General features: G+C 43.2%; 1 protein-coding gene across 8 annotated transcripts in view; it reads right to left on the reverse strand.

The window, feature by feature from the left end:
* DOCK6 (dedicator of cytokinesis 6) overlaps positions 1-16,022 on the reverse strand; it is a 2,991,519-nt gene that overhangs the window by 1,027,437 nt on the left and 1,948,060 nt on the right. The gene's annotated exons all lie outside the window — the stretch shown is intronic.

The raw sequence follows: 16,022 nt of genomic DNA on the forward strand, positions 1-16,022 counted from the left end.
CAAAAGATACTAAACTAGCCTTGCACCAAAGGGACAAAAAATGGAAATAATATAAAAAAAATAAAAACCCTAACACCCTCCTAGAGTATAAGCAACTACAAAACTCCGCAAAAAAAAAAAAAAAAGTAGATATGCTCTTACCATAACGTTCCATATGAGTTGTTCTTCTCGCCTTCTTTCTTATTGATGGGTTCGGAGCCGATCCCTATGCTCCGAGTCGGCCAAATTGCAAAGCCTGAGGACTCCAAACAACTCAAGGCCAAAATCCTATCCCATGATGCTCCTCTACTTCCCTCAGATCTTGTTTGCTGCCAAATAGTAACATAATCACAGAGTAAAGTACTATCCTCATATTTCAAGTAACCAGTGAAAGGAAAACACCTCAGAAAGGACCAAAGCAGGCTGAAAGAGCCAACTCTTGAACTTCCAAACACTGGCTGGGGGTAGGAGGGTGGGTTGTAAGAATGAAGGCGAGAAGAACAGCTCGCATGGAATGTTATGGTAAGAACATAACTTCTTTATATGAAGTTGTTCAATCTTGCCTTCATTCTTTCTGATGGATAGCATCCCCAACACCACAATCTTGGGTGGCTCACGGGAGTATATGCCTAAGGATAGCAGAACCAAAGGAAGCCCTGTCCCTAGAGCTCTTGTCTACTTTGTAATGAGTAATGAAGGTATGTGGCCTTGACCATGTGGCTGCCGCACAAATAGAATCTATTGGTAGCCTGATTGAAAAAGCTGTAGAAGTAGAGACAGCACTAGTTGAGTGAGCTTTAACTTTGTTTTCTAAGGGAATATGTGCAGAACTATATTTAAAAGATATGCAGTCTGAAAGCCACTTAGATAAGGTAGGTTTGGAAACTGCGGCACCTTTCTTGGAATCTGAAAATGACACAAACAGCTGATCAGATTGTCTATGGTCTTTTGTCCTGTCTAAATAGAAATGAAGCTGTCTGTGAACATCAAGCTTGTGGAGCATATACTCCAACTGATTAGTATGATTAGGAAAGAAAACTGGAAATTCAATGGTTTGTTTAAGGTTGGATTCTGAGCAAACTACTAGTAGGAAAGAAGGGTTTGTTCTGAGGGAAACACTGTCTTTGTGGAATATCAAATACGGATGCCTTAACAGATAGGACCTGTAATTCTGAAATTCTGCACGCAGACGTGATAGTCACTAGAAAAACAGTTTTCCACTAAAGGAATTTCAATTCACAGGAAGATGCTGGTTCAAATGAGGGAAGAATAATCATTGACAGAACAAGATTTAGATTCCATAGAGTAGTGGGGATCTAACAGGAAGCCTCAAATGCATTGCACCTTTTAGAAAGGCCTTCACCATTGTATGAGACATGACATTGTTCCCTAGTTCACCAGTATGAAAATTTGATACAGCAGCCAGTTGAACTTGAATAGTTGCTGCTGCGGCCCCTTCATTAAATATTTCGGTCAAGAACTCCAATATATCCGATATCGAAGCCAAGAACGGATCAATATTGTTTTGCTGAGCCCAGAGTGAAAATCTCCTCCATTTGCCAAGGTAAAGTTTTCTAGTTGAGTATTATGCAAAGACAATAGTATATGTTGAGCTTCTGCTGACAAATATTGGAACCTGGCTATTCTGGGAAGTGGAGCAGCTACGCTGTCAGTTTGATGGACTGTAGAGAAGGGTGAAGAGCTCCTGACGAGTAGGTCAGAAGGTCCGGCACTGGGTCCAGGATCCAGGGCTCTTCCAAAAGATGAGGCTTCAGGAAGGGGAACCAAATCTGATGAGGCCAAAAGGGGGTTATTAAGATAACTGTCCTTCCCAGGGCACTGGCTTTCTGCAGAACTTTGGGAATTAGAGGGAAAGGTGGGAAAGCATAAAGAAGACCCGGGGGCCAATCGTGTACAAGCGCATCCCTCGGGGACTCCCCCACTGGGGGGATTAGGGTAAAGTAGTTGCTGCATTTGGTATTTGTGGGAGTTGCAAAGAGATCGCAGCAAGGCTGGCCCCATTTGTGGAAGATCATTTCCGCAACTTCGTTCTTTTGGGACCACTCGTGTGGCAGCAGAATTGCTCTGCTTAGTTTGTCTGTATCATGCTGGATTTCTTTGGGATGTGCATTGCTATCAGAAAGCACTGGGTGGACTACTGACATGTTATCTGACTGAATTGCAATGGTCCCCAGAGGAAGAGAGTCTTGAAAGGACTTCAACGCTAAGAGTACCGCCCTCATCTCCAGAACATTAATATGCAAGTGAGTCTCATGTCCTTGCCATGTACCTTGGGCTGTCCGTCCCTGATAATGCCCCCCCACCTGATCAGGGAGGCATCCGTGTTCACAGTTGCAACTGGAGAACAAGAACAAATGGATGTCCCATGGTTACAGATTCGGACATCAGCCACCACCAAAGGTCCTTCTTGCAAGAGTTGGTTATCCGAACCAGGTGATCAATAGTTAAGTCTTGAAAGGTCCACTGTGTGAATAGTAGCCATTGAAGAATGCGCATGTGCGACCTCGCTAGAGGTATTACAATAATAGCTGCTGCCATGGTGCCCATTAGTCTGAGAACTGCCGATGCTGGTGCTCTGTGCTTTGAGAGAATGTTCAGAATCTGTTGCCAAAGGGTAAGTAGTCTCTCCAAAGGAAGTTTTAGAGACATGTTGACGGTGTCTAAGTCTGCTCCTATAAAGACGGTATGCTGTGACGGCAATAGGGCAAACTTTTCTGAGTTTACTGTTATCCCCAGTTGAGAGCAGAGGTCTAAAGTAATGTCCCTTGCCTGTATGAGACGATGCCTGGTGGGTGCAGTAAGGAGCCAGTCGTCTAGATACGAAAACACCCAGATTCCTTGATGCCTCAAGTGAGCCATAACCACTGCCATACATTTGGTAAACACTCTAGGGGCTGTAGTGAGACCAACGGGGCCGGGCTCGGAACTGGTAATGACTGGCCCCCAGCCAAAAGTGCAGATGATCCCTGGATGGCCTGGCCATCTTTATATGGTAGTACGCATCTTGGAGATCTACTCAGCATGTCCAATTGTCTTTCCCTAAGAACGGCAGTATTGACTGAAGCATGACCACCCGGAACTTGTCTTTTCTACAGATTTGTTGAGTCTGCTGAGATCTAGTAACGGCCTCCAGTCCCCTGTTTTCTTTGGCACTAAAAAGAATCTTGAGTAAGTTCTGGATCCTTTCTGGTCTACCTGGACTGATTGGATGACTCTCTTTTTCTAGCAACTTTTGAATCTCTACTGTTGCTACATCCCGAAAACTGGGTGGAACGTCTGGGATCTTTCTTAATGGTTTAGGGCATGAGTGAAAGGGGATAATATAACCTCTGGCTATAATACTTTGTACCCAGTTGTCTTTTGTGATTTTGAGCCAGGCGCCTAGATACAAAGATAAACATCCTCGACTGCCTCCAAAGATGGACCGGCGGGCCTCCTTTCAGGAGCGTTGATAGGGCTTCCCATCCCTGCTACCATAGTTCTACGGACCCCCTCTGCCGCGTGAGTGGCATCTTCCATTATTGCCCCCTGCTCTGCCCCTGGAGGAGGTTTCACCTCGTGTGTCCGAAAAGGCTCCTTGGGCTTTGCGGAACCACATTTTCCAACCCCACTGGCCTTTGGGATAAGGTCTAGTAGGTGTGGAAAAACAGACTCCTACGGCAGATAAGAGTCTTTCCGTCTTGTTCACATCTGCTGAGGGTCTCTAACTTTAGGTCCAAAAAGTTAGGAACCATCGAACGGGCCATTTACAAAGGATGACTTGAAAGACTCCGCAAAAGAAGAGAAGCGCATCCAGGAATGTCTCTGAAGAGCTATTCCGGGTACCCGTTGCCCTACTCGTCCCATCAGCTGCGTAAGATATGAGACACATGGAAGAGCTGACTATGGAATTAAGGGTAGCAAGTTGAGATGTTACCTTGTCTACCACCGTATCAGCTACTGCACCCTGAAGGGTATCTCCGAGTTCTTTCAGGAGATCTCTTTGAAGCCTGGTAAAGTGAGTTAAATAGTTCAACGATCGAAGAGCAAATGTCAAAGAACTGAACATGCGCTTGCCACATCTGTCTATAATCCTAGACTCTCTGTTAGGAAGATGGACAGACATAGAGGTCTCTGACATCTCTTTCTTAGTGGCTGACGCAACCACCGTGGCATCAACAGGAATAGGTTTGGACAAACAAGTCTTATCGTGAGGTGCATAAATATATTTGCTTGGTCTTCTAGGGACTGGTTCCATGGTATCAGGTGACTCCCATGCCCTTCGAGATAAAAGATCCATTAACTCATCGAAGGGCGGAGATACCCAAGAAGTGGAGGGTCGGGACCCAAAAGCTTTCAGGAGCACCGATTTGTCATCGGAAGGTTTGATAGGCTGCCAGTCACCCCCTCTGCTTCAGGATCTCTAGGATATCTGCGAAGGATATATCCTCAGAGGGGGACCTTGGGGATCCTTCTGACTCCTCCAGATTGGTGTCAGACATGACAGATTCCTGAGGGGAATCTACATGTTTCCTCTTACATGTCCTCTTCATAGGGACCTCCTCTGTGGGAGCTTCTGGGGAGGTCTTAGAAGAGCAGGGTTCCCCAAGGGGGCTTCCTGAAGCTCTGGGTCCATACACGTATGATGGATCTGTGGTGACGGAGAAGATTCCGGCACTTTGAGGGAGGAGGTCGTCTGCTCAGAAGTTGTGACTGTCCGGGGAACAAGACCCTCCTCATGGCATCGAAGGCACCACAGCTCTGATGCGAGGTAGCTCCTGGGTCCGAAGACACCGAGGACTCCTCCTGCACCAAAGCCACCGGCTCCGATCCAGAGGTGAGAGCCGAGCTCATCCATGCAGAAGCCCCGAGAGAGAGAGAGTCGGAACCGAAACATTGGTTCGACTCCCCTCCCCAGAACCGACGGGTGAGTGTCTGCTCCCAGAGTCTGCAGCGGGGGCCGAAGACATTATGGTTGTCGGTGGCGAGGCCAAACATGGGTGTCAGCGCCAACGGCTCCACAATCAACTGATCAGCTCCCTCCAGCTCCGAAAGCTTGACTCGAGTCAGAGGAGGAACAGCAAGAAGGGTAAATGAAGGGTAAATGACTTGATCGGCTCCAAAGCTGCCAGAGTCGAAGCCGATAAAATGTTTGGTAGCACTGGATTCTGCAATAATCTCCTGACCACGAGTCCAAATCCGATTGACAGGCAGACTTAATCAGACCCCTTTCCACTAATTTTCTTTTCCTTTCAGCCAGAACACTGGTACTAAATCCGTGGTAAATGGAACACACCTCCTGTAGATGGACCTCTCCCTAGGCAATAAACACAGATGGTGTGACCATCTGTGAGAAACATTTTTTTGGTTACATTTAGGGCATTTTTTAAAACCCGGCTTTACTTTTTCTGACATGTTGAAAATCCAAGAAACACCACAATAACAATAAACAACTGTCACACAACAAAACTTTTCAGTAAATCCACAGCTGTGGACAAGCAATTTTAAGCCTAACTCGGTAGCAACGAAAATATAAGCTTACCGGTTGGATAACTGGATCTCAATCCAAATAAAAAACAACTAGTACTACGCCAAACTCGGCTAGCTCAACAAGCTTTTTCTTTGTTAAAGTTGTTTACAAATAAAATAAAGCCTAACTTCAGCTGTGAAGGAAATGAATTAAGCCTAACCGGCTAAATAACTATAAATCAAAGCAACTAAAGGCTGTACTTGGCTATGACAGGATAGGGGGTACCTAAGCAGGAACGAAAACAGCCTAACGCCAATAGAGGTAACAACAATAAACTCCCCCAAAAAAAGGAGTAAAGCAAAGTAAATACAAGAGTCTAACTTCAGTTGAAGGAAAAACGTTTTCTCTGTTTAAAAGAGTACAAATGAAAGAATCACTTATCTGACAAAAATGGCCTGAGATGAAGGAACATGCTCGATCTGTTGCAGCAGCAAACTAGAACCCATTAGTAAGAATGAAGGTGAAATTGAACAACTTCACATCTAATAATTAAAGACAGCAAAGCCCACTACTCCAAACTCCAGTCCTTCCACTCAACAAATCCCCAAAAATTCTGGGACTCCATCTCATCCATGCTGCATCCTGGCAACAGAGAAAACCCCTGCCCAGACCCCAACCTCTCCAACCTTGAAACAGCCAAGCCAGTTCAACTCATTCTTTATAGACTGCATAGCTAAACTATCAGCCTCCTTCCTACACCTCTCCTCCACCAGCACCACCCCAATCATTAACCTTCCTCCACATCCTTCTGCCTCAAGCCCATCCCCACAAGCACTATAAAAAGACTTCTCCTCAAACTCAAACCCTGCCACAATGCACCTGACAACCTTCCACCCACCTTCCTCAAAAAATCTGCAGACAGCATTGCCTATCCCATCTCTATTCTTATAAATAGATCCATACAATAATCATATGTCCTTTCTATCTGGCGCCATGCTTACATCATCCCCCTACACAAAGGTGGCAAAAATACTGATACCACCAACTTCAGGGCTACTGTCATCCTTTCCCCCTTTTTAAAATACTAGAGAAAACAATAAAAGTACAACTCATGGCACATCTAACACTAAACAATCTCCTCTCCCCTACCCAACACAGCTTCCACCCTGGCCACAGCACCATGACTGCCCTGCTTTCCTTTCTTGAATCCATAAACCTCGAACTTGACTCAGGTAAGTTCGTATCTACACTATTCCTAGATCTGTCAAAGGCCTTTGACACCACCTCACACACACTACTTACATCCCAACTCCCCACCCTACATCTCTATCCCACCACCATCGCCTGGTTTTCCAGCTACTTGTCCAACCGCCAACAAGCTGTCCAGTGGAAAACTTCAACCCCCCCCCTTCCTTCGCACACCGACAGGTATTCCACAAGGTTCTGTTCTTGGACATCTTCTCTTCAACCTATTCATTAACAACTTTCACCAATCCATCCCAGACTCATCTATCATCCAATATGCAGATGACTCAACAACCATCTGCACAGCCTTCTCCCCCTCTGAGCTCCTAGCAAAAACCCAACTAGCCTTCTCCAAAACAGAAACCTGGATGCAGTCTAACCATCTAGTACTAAATGCAAATAAAACCAAACTAATGTTTTTTTCCCCTACCAAAAACTCCATTGACAAATCCACATTCACCATATAGAGCCAAAACAACACCCTCCTTGAAATTGTTCCCAACACCAAGCTTCTTGGCATCATTATTGATGAAGAACTAAAATTTGACACCCACGTCCACTCCACAATCAAGAAAATCCACCAAACGTTAAGTCTCCTCTACAGGCAAAACCACTTCCTAAGCCCCTCTACCCATCAAACTCTTGCATCCACCTTCCTACTCCCCTCCCTTATGTATGGTGCCCCTCTTTTCACCAATCTCCATCTTGGCTTTCGGTCCAAACTTGAATCCTGCTACTCACAAGTTCTCCAAATTTGCAACCAATTAAAACAAAATCATCCCACCACTGCCACTCCCTCCTCACCCTCAACTGGCGTAGTTACCTACAACTCACCATTACCCACAAGCTCATCTTTAAACCTGCCAACTGCCCAGCTCTCACTACTTCCTTAAAACCTTACATTCCCAACCGCTCACTCAGATCCAAAAAACAAAATCTCCTTCAGGCCCGCAAAGCTGCATGACCTCCTGGCCACCTACTGCTGTCCCACTCTTTAGCTAAACAGTGGAGCTCTCTCCTCACACACCTGCGCAACCTAACTAACCATACAAATTTAAAATCTCAGCTACTCTCTCATCTTTCTTCCAAATGGGAATGCCCTTGCCAGGCTCCAACTTAAATCCCTCCCTCCATTCCACCTTGCACTGACTCCTCCAACTACCTCTACTATTACTCCATCCCACCCAAAACAATCCCTCCCCTACTAAAAACAAATTTTCTCTCCAATATCTATTGTATTATACTCTCCAATTCCAAATATACCATTACCCTCTCCATGCACAATATTTTACTAACCTACTAATGGCTAAAAGCTATATATTTTGAAATGTTAAACCTACAATTGAGTTTAATACAAAAATACTCACTTTATGTAAACATTGAAATTTCTGTACTGAATTATGTCTTTTCATTTTTGTAACATTGTGACAAGCCAATTGCAAATATCACTGAGCATATCTGTAAATGTTTAATTAGCTGTATGAACTTTGTCTTTTTGTAACATTTGAAATGCAACTGTAACTTGCAATAATTGTGGCCTCCACTGAAAACGGGTGCTTCTTGGCCCAGTGGACTTCGGTCATCAAACTTAAACAAATAAATAAATAAATTGCTTAATGCTTCCACAGTCATAGAAAATGATGGCATATAATCATGCTGGAGTAGGTGTGTACTACAGTAAAACAAACGCAGCCAAGTTTGTTGTTTTACCATATTAAATCAAAACGCACATAGTTTGCCAATTTTCAATATTTTTCACAGATCTTTAATATACTCACCTTATGATCAGGGCCCAATTTGGAGGGAGCAAATGAAGCAAGTACCTTGAGCTCACTAATGTAATATCATGGTTAGCATTATACTACCTAAAATAGTGAAGTTTAAGTTTGACAGTTCACTCATTTTTTTTTTGTCAGGGGTAGTTAAACTCATTCAGTAATATAAAAGGATAAAATATGAAGTTCTGCCTACAAGCAGCGAGGTTTACTTGAGTGGAAAGCTAAATGCTGTAAGCACACTGGGTCACAAACGTTTCAGCTGCCGCCCAAAATAATTAATCAAGCCCTGCTTGTGACCTTTCTTGAACTACAGTGATAAAACATTCAAATTCTGACTGTAAGAAAGCAATCATCTTACACAGAAGATGGAACGTTCAGGAAACAATTCGGTAAAGGCACTACTGCAGATCAGAGTTTATGAAAAATGGCCCTATAAATATCAAGTGAAAAAAAAATGGGTTAAAATAACAAAAGCAGCATGATGGTCTAACAAAGACGTTCCTTGTTTAAAAAAAAAGGGCAATAATTTAATAACTTACGTAATGTTACTTAGGTTATATGACATATAGCAATGTATGTGAAGTATAATGCCTGTAAACGTGAATTTGTTAACATAGTTTGATTATTTTTGCATACATGTAAATGTGCGTATGTCAAGTGATAATTCAATAAAGGTATTTAAAAAATAAAAATAAATAAATAAATAATCTTTAAGCTGAGAGATTAGTTTGCAATCTATTCCTTAGAAGTGGGCATTTGGTCAATTGGTCAGAGAAGAAAAATTACTCAATCTCTGAATGAGGAAAGTGGAGTTGGTGGATCAAGTGACACAAAGAATTAAATTATAATTCTTCACTAGTGACATCAAAGGCAAAATACACACTGCTTAGAATTAAATGTGTCGATTCATTCTATTAGCAGACCCCAGGATGCACCATTGCAATTTGCTAAAAAAAATTCCAATTGGCTTTCAGTGCCTCACAGGGCCACCTTTCTTTCAGTTCTCTAATTTACATGGTTGTAAAACACAGTCACTTCTTCCCAACTTTAAGTGTAAAACTACCTTTACAAAACAACCCTTATGTACTCAGAAGTACACAAGACAGCAATTTCTATCTAGTATCCCCTCAATTTAAAACTGCTGCAGATGAAAGAGCCATGGAGCCACCTGCCTACTAAAATCAAACATCTAGAAACCATTAAAAGCTTCCGATACACATAAAGATTATCCCTTTAATGAGTCTACCTATAACTGCTACCTTGACAATGGTTAGGTAACTTAATGCCCCATATTTATTTATTTATTTTTTTTTAACATTTGTTTACTGGGAAAGTCTGACTGGGACAGAGCCCATTTTCAGCGGAGGCCCAGGGAGAAATGCTTCAGATGCATGTATTTGGAATGTGGGAGGAAATCAGAGCACCCAAAGGAAAGCCATGAGAATGCAGGAAGGACATACAGACTCAGCATAGAAGGCACCCCAGCTGAGAATTGAACTGGAGAACCTGTTGCTGTGAGGCAACAATGCTAACCGCGCTGCACCACTGCGCTGCCCTCATGAACTGATATATTTAAGAAAAGTTTTTCAGCCTCTTAATATGGCATCTTACATGCATATACTTTACATGAACATGAGTTTACATATTATATGTATGATTACACTATACTTTATGCATATCTCAGCTTGCATTTTGTATACATTTTTTTCTTTGTTTTTCTCTCATTGCACTCTGACGGACTCTTTTATTCTTACCCTATCCCACACTGAATATTACCATTATATTCTGAATTTTGTTACATACTTATTCTGTATAAAATATTGTTGATTAGAAAGATGGTTATGTATTTTCTGCTCTTGGATCATGTGTCAAGGCTGAAAAAGGTCAACAGAACAGTCCACTTACTTGGTGAATAAACACTGAATAAATAATAAATAAGGAGTACTTCCAGCAGTGTCTGAATGAAGAAAGCCCCACAGAAGCTGTACGGCCCCAGACACAGCCTACGATGAAAGAAGAGTAGCCCACCCTAGTAGTAGTACGAAAAGGGCTAAGGAAAATGAAGCTGTGGAAAGCAGCAGGCTCAGAGGAGCCCATGGCGGACATGATCAAGATGTCAGGGGTGAATTAGGGGAGAGATTACTCCCAAGGGTACTCACAGCAGTATGGAGAGAAACAAATACACCAGGTAACCGCTGAAGACTAAGCATACTACTGCCAGTGTACAAGAACAGAGGGGACATTCATATATGTGGTCAGTAGAGCATAGTAGAAGGTAAGATGGGAGATAAGGTGATCAGATTCAGATCAGGGTGCAGCACAACTGAAATGATGTTTGCACTGAAACAGGTAGTAGAGAGGAAGCTAAAGATGAGGAAAGAGTACAACTGGGCATTTTCAGACTTGGAGAAAACATACAAGAAGGTGTCAAAAAGTGGATTTGGGCAATCTTGCAATGGTTCAAAGTACCAAAAACACTGGTCGAATTAGAGCAGGCTATGTACACCTGCGGTAGTGGTGCTGCGGTAGCATTGTCGCCTCACAGCAAGACGTTGTCCCGTTCAATTCTCAGCTAGAGCGTCTTCTGTGTGGAGGCATGCGTGAATGGGCGTGCCTTCGTTGAAGGTTGTGCGTCAGGGCTGGTAACTCGGCACGTAAAAATCCACTACCAAACATTAGCGGACCGGAGTTCTGCTGTGGCGACCCCTAACTGGGATAAGCCGAAAGACTCAACAAGAGCAGGCTATGTACAAGGACCCAATGACACAAGTACAAACAGCCTTGGGACTCACAGAGGGCTCCCACTGGGAGTGTGTGTGTACCACAGTTCACCTCTGAGCCCACTGCTGTTCATATTGGTGACGGGCTACATTAGCAAAAAGAACTTCAACAAATGATAGATGAAAGGAATGCAAAACTGAAGGCACATGGGATGAAACTGAATATAGACACAAAAGTTGTCATGTCAGCAAATAAGGGAAATCAGCTGAAAATTGACATGGAAGGGAAAACAGTGGAACAGGTTAACAGCTTCAAGTGTGTAGGAAGGGTGGCTGAAAGAAGGAAAGTCCGAAAGAGGAAGTCAAAGCTAGGATCAGAGAGGCTGCAGCCAAACTGGACAAAGTACCAGAGGTAGCATGCAACAGAAAAAATGTCAAGAGAGTGAAAAGTATGGTGCATAGAACAGTGGTTTAACTGCACTTCTACATGTACAGAAACCTAGTCAGTGAAGGAAGAGCAACTGATGAAGCTAGAGATGATGAAGTGCTTGAGATGGGTAGATGAAGAAATGATATCAGAGGAAATGCTATAGTAGCTCCAGTTGCAGAGGTCAAACAGAACTGATTATGGTGGTTCAGCACATGTACAACAAAGCAAGGATGATTTAGTGAAAATAATTTGAGAGCAACAGGAAGAAAGCAAGAGAAAATAAGGACATCTAGTAAAGAGATGGATGGACTGCATGACAGAAGACCTGCCACAGTCAGGTATGACTGTCACAGTGATGAAAGTTCAAGCAACTCCCTGACCTCATGTAGAAAAAAAATGGGAAAAAAAAGATGACGACGAATGTCTTACTTAATTAGTGTGATACATCACTTGTTTAAGTCTAACTGACAATACACTGTAGTTCAGTGCCTTTTTCAAATGGTCAGAGCATCTCTTCATGGGAGTAGTACCACATCTCTCCTTCCTTGCTGTTGATTTACCACTTATCAATGTTACGAGCTCTGCTTCCTACATAAAGAATTTGCAGTGCCTTTACAGCTGTGATCAGTGTTCTAATTTATGTGGGGACAGCAATTTGGTGAAGACTACACGTTGTGCATTTTAGGAAACATAAGGTAGGCTCCCCAAACACAGTCTGAGGTAGGCACTGTTTGCATCCATGAAAACTTTTGAGGGGTGAAAGAAGTCCCAGAGGAAATTTTTCAGATGTGCTCATCAAAGAACACTTGCAATTTGATGTCAGATGACTGCAGGAGGTACCAGCAAAGAAGTGGTTTTAACTGCTGGCAACAGTGGAATTAGCTTTGCTCCACAAATGCCTTTGCAACCACTCATCTTTCCTTATATGCAGTTTGGTACTTTTTACCATAGGATACATGAAACCATTAATCCCAGGACATTGAGATGTGTACTACTAATGCATATGACAGGTCTGCTGTGATGTCCATGAAATGCTGGCATTTCTATAACTTTTAACAGAAAAGGTGTTCCTACCAGAAAAAAAGGATTATCTGTGCCGGAGCTGCATGAAAATTGTGTAGATTTCAGTGATCCCCTAAAACAGAAATAAACAGTTAACTGTAGTTAAATGCTGCTTTAGGAGTGTGAACCGCAGTTTTATTTAAGTAGTTTAACACAAAGCATTGTAACAGTAAATGGTACACAAAACTGTAGAAAAACAGAAAAACTAAAACATAAAACTAGTGGCCACCAGTAGAATAGTAATCAGATAACTTTTGAAAGCCCTCAAGGCCAAGGTCACAAACCAAGTAACTGTCAAAGACTAGATATGTGTCTCAACTGGTTTACCTTCATATTGGCAATCCTAATATTGGCGAAACGGCTTCCGCGAATACCAAAGTGTGAACGTAATGGCAAAACCTCGCCCCCTTTTTTCCCATGGTAGCACTGGTGTGGAGGTGTGGCGCGTCCGGAAATGTTGAAATTTGACATTATTTCGACATTTTAAAATTTTTGCGCTTTGGTTTCATGGAAACAATTCGATTAAGTGGCCGGTCGATCATGTGTGACCGACGATATGAAGGTAAACCGTCTCAGTCTGATATATCAATGCAAGTCCATGTTCATAAATGGTACTACCATCATCGGTATTCTCACAATTATTAGTAGTATTTACTAACTGTATGTTTTCTTTCATACAGTGCCACTCGTTAAGTGTACTACTTCTCTGATGTAGTCTTTTTTACTTTTCAGCCTCATACCTGCCAAATAACCCTCCTCTAACTGGAAATAGACCCATTTGTTCCCTCATGGTGGGGGTCCTCACAGAAACTCTGCAGTGGCTGTCATCTAGAGAAGCCATCATCAAGGGCTATGACTGCCAAAACAGCTATTAGAGCATTTTTAATTGCTCTAATCCCACCCCTGGGTGGGGTGATATCCACTCCACATCACCACTGAGGTGCACAATGCCTTCCTCATGCAGATGAATGCTTCTATGCACCTGTTACGATGCCTACCACCATACCACCAAGCTTTAGCTTAGTGACCCAAACTCCAGCCCAAGCCATGATATGTATCACTGCCCCTCCCCCAAGAGACTGTGATATTCTATGGCCTGCTGTCCCCTACCTCGCCAAAATGGGCAAACCACCTTCCCACTCACTTGCATGCCTGAGACGTTGCTCAAACTCAGGTCACCAGGACTATAGTCAGGACATTACCGGTTATGACAAAGGTGCAAGCATATAGTAACTTCTGTAACATGCAACAATCCCCAACAGTATCAATAACTGTTTACCAATTGTAGTAAATCCAGGGGTTTATGCCACATTTATAACAGAATTCTTAAACATGAATTAAACGGCCTTGTGGATGTTCTGATTTAGTTTCTGCGTGTGTGTGTGTGTGCGCGCGCGCGCGCGAGTCCTCATTTCTACCTCAGTGAAATACAAGATATCTGAAACAATTCAGATTTACATATTGGGCATAAAAATGCTAATCCTATCCAGAATAAGGTTACTTAAGATAAGACAACCAAATTCCTTAAGGTACTCAGTAGATCTACAGCCTAACAGAATAAAGCCAAAATATCTACAAGGAACATTTTTTGTAAGCCGCAGTGGTACAGCAGTAGCGGTGTTGCCTCACAGCAAGAGGTTCTCCAGTTCGATTCTCGGCTGGAGTGCTTTCTGTGTGGAGTCTGCATGTCCTTCCCACAGTCGAGGGATCTCCGAAAGACATTCATGAATGGGCATGCCTTCGCTGAAGGTTAGGCGTTGGGCTGGCAACTCAGCACAATAAAAATCTACTGCCAATCATTAGCCGACTGGAGTTCCGCTGTGGCGACCCCTAACCGGGAAAAGCCGAAAAGACAAACATCTACAAGGAACATTTCTTCTTGCAAAGTTATTTTCAAGAAAGTGGATGCTGATTTCAAAGAACTGCTTACCTACTCCTAATCTAAGATTAAGGGAACTAATTTATGAAGACTGTTTCTTAAACAGAAGCTTCTACAAACAAGAAAAAAATATTTCTGGCATATTTCCAACATAGGTTCATAGGTTCATACTAGGCTATCTGCCCTAGGGCATTTATAAAGCCTAGCCAGAGTGTGTTTGGCTTTCGCAACCCATTTTAAATGAATTTTGCTATGCCCTTTTTTGAGGTTAGTATACTGTGCCTTTGTTTAACAGTGACACAGAAGTCATACCCGGGGTAAACCTACGATCTCCCATCCACTCATCAAGATTCCTCTTGAAGAGAGTCAATGAGGGACTCTGCCTAACCTGGACTGGGATTTTATTCCAGAGAGCCTCTAGGTTATGAATCTGTCCCTCCAGCATGTCCTATTTATTTCAGTGCTGAGGTTCAAGTCTCTTGAGTGCGTAGCTCGATGGGATTTGGATTTTCTGAGGTGCAGCATGTCCATTAATTCCGGGTTGGACATGGCTTTATACGTCAGGCACAGATCGCCTCTGAGCAGGCGGTATGCCACTGAGTAGAGCTGGAGTTTCTTTAACCGGGCAGCATATGGCATCTGTTTGAGCCCTTTGATCCTCTTGGTGAGGTACTTTTGGGGTCTTTCCGGTTGCTGCAGGTGTCTGGTAAGGTACATTCCAAAAGGGACATTGTACTCAATTATGGGCCTGATGAGGGATGAGCAAAGAGGCACCATGACCTCCCCTGATCTAGATGTGAATCCCTTCATGATTAGGTGGGCTATATAAAATGTTTTTCTAACCACTTTGGCCACATGGTTTTCAAATGAGAGATTGCTATCAACTTGGGTCCCCAGGTCCCTAATTACTTCTTACGTACTTAATGGATTACCACCTATGTGGTAATTTGTGGGCACTTTGTTTTTGCCAAAGGGGATGACTATACACTTTTTGGCGTTTAGCTTGAGGCCATGGCTCTGGCACCAGTTGTCTGTTTCTATGAGGCCCTTTTGTAGGATGCTTGTGTCGGATGGAGAGTTGATTATGGTGCCTAGTTTGCAGTCATCTGCGAACTTGGTCAGCCACAGTCCTTCCGTGTTGGCCTGTACCACCGAGAAATATATACCGAACAAGAGAGGTCCCAGGACTGAGCCTTGTGGGGCGCCACTTGTAACTGGTTTGGAGTCTGACATGGCTCCAGCAATTCTAACCATGTGGGTTCTGTCCTTGAGCCAGTTTGCAACCCATCTAGTGACATAGGGGTTTATATTTAAGCTGGTGAGCTTATCTATAATGCTCGAGTGGGGTATTGTATCGAAGGCTTTTGCGAGGTCCAGGTAGGCTGTGTGGACCACCTTCCCCTCGTCAATGGCCTTGGTGACTGTTTCAAAGAAATCGACCAGGTTTAAGAGGCAGGAT

This window comes from Protopterus annectens, chromosome 9.part0 (assembly GCF_019279795.1).
Source record: "Protopterus annectens isolate FY-2018-M chromosome 9.part0, PAN1.0, whole genome shotgun sequence".
NCBI lineage: Eukaryota > Metazoa > Chordata > Ceratodontiformes > Protopteridae > Protopterus > Protopterus annectens.